The sequence below is a fragment of the Alexandromys fortis genome, unplaced genomic scaffold (assembly GCF_014885135.2).
Source record: "Alexandromys fortis isolate MF-2015 unplaced genomic scaffold, M_Fortis_MF-2015_v1.1 scaffold_36, whole genome shotgun sequence".
Lineage (NCBI taxonomy): Eukaryota > Metazoa > Chordata > Mammalia > Rodentia > Cricetidae > Alexandromys > Alexandromys fortis.
Window position 1 is genome coordinate 11,287,559 of NW_026067915.1, and position 1,882 is coordinate 11,289,440.

Genomic DNA, 1,882 nt, shown 5'->3' on the forward strand with positions numbered 1-1,882 from the left:
ATGGTCCCCAAAGGTTTTATATCTATTTGAATGCTTGGACTGCAGGTGGTGGAAGTGTTTGGGAATGATTAGGAAGAATGGCCATGTTGGCAAAGATGTTTTACACTGGGCTGGCTTTGAGGTTTCAAAAGCCTCAGTTAGCTTCCTACCTCATGCTTGTGGATCATGAGAAACATGATCATCATCATGTGAGGTCTCTGCTCCTGGTCCAGCGCCATGTCTGCTTGCCTACTGTCATTCTCCCTGTCATGATGGTGATGGACTCACCCTCTGAAACTGTAAGCCCCTAAGTGCTTTCTTCTATATGCTGCCTTGCTCATAGTGCTCAGTAGTAGAAATATATGTAAGATTGTATCACATTGACAAAACCAGCAGGGAGGGCTCTCTTTCCTTTTACTTTAACACTGACCTCTAAAAATATTTTTGATCATATGTATTAAAATACATATACAGGTTTACAGAAGAATTTATTGGGGGTAGGATGACATGGGACAGTATAAAGTAAAAATCTTACAAAGTAAAGAAACAATCATACAATGAGGAATTTTCAATTTTGTTGTCTGTCTGGAAATTTTAATTAATTAATTTATATATAAACTCTCCACTCTTTAGCCCAGGCTGGCCTTTCAGTAATCCCGTCTCAACACTTCAAGTGCTAGATTACAGGAGTGAGTCACTGTGGTGGTCTGAATGAGAATGCTCCACATATGCTCACGTCTTTGAATATTTGGTGGTGATGTTTGGTATGTTTAGGATGTGTGGCTTGTTGAAGGAAGTACATCACTGGGCTGGGCATTTAGAGTTTAAAGACTCATGCCATTTATAGGTTGTTTGCTGTGGGACAATGGTTCTCTACACTGTAAAGATTTATTGCTTATTGCTTTAATAAAATGCTGATTGGCCAGTAGCCAGGCAGGAAGTATAGGTGGGGCCACCAGAACAGGAGAATTCTGGGAACAGGAAAGAGTCGGTCTGCAGTCATCACAGTCGTAACCCAATCACAGTCGTAACCCAGATGCAGAGGAAGCAAGATGAGAATGCCTCGCTGATAAAGGGTGCCAAGCCATGTGGCTGACACAGATAAGAATTATGGGTTAATGTAGGATGTAAGAATTAGTTAATAAGAAGCCTGAGCTAATAGGCCAACCAGTTTATGATTAATGTAGGCCTCTGTGTGTTTCTTTGGGACTGAATGGCTGTGGGACCTGGCGGGACAAAAACCTCAGTCAACAAATGGTGCCAACACAAACAACTAAATCCACTTAAAACCTGAGTTTGGGAAGGAATTCTAGACACAAAAGAACAGAGTCAAGCAAGCCTTATTGGTAGCAGCACTTTCTCAGGTGGGCTCTGTTTGTTAGAGTCAAGGATATATCATTTAAGAGAGGCTTCCTGACTCAGCTTTAGCTGCAAAAACCTTGCAGCTCTTTTAAGAGGCCCCACCACAAAACATTAAAATGGTATTTATGAATAGTCAACAACAGCATGCTTCTTGGTGGTGGCAGGGACCTTGAAATGCCATAGGAACTGTGGTAATAAACATGGCTCTCGCCAGTACCTCCTGCATGAGGCTAGACTCTCAGAAAGCTAAGGGATAGAGTGGATCCAGCTGTCAAAGCCACGGCTTTAATCCTAGCCACATGGCTTAGCAAATTAAAGACTCATGTGGTCAGAAAAAGAGAGGTCTACAGTAAAGGTAGATTCAGATGAAAAAAAATCCTCTAAATGGTTTATAGTGTGTTTAAAAATATATGTAGGCTTGGGAGAGAAGAGAAAAAGGATAAAGTCCTTTAAAAAAAGAGAGAAGTTGGGTGTCATGGTACACACCTTTAATCCCAGCACTTGGGAGGCAGAGGCTGGCGGATCTCTGTGAGTTCAAGGA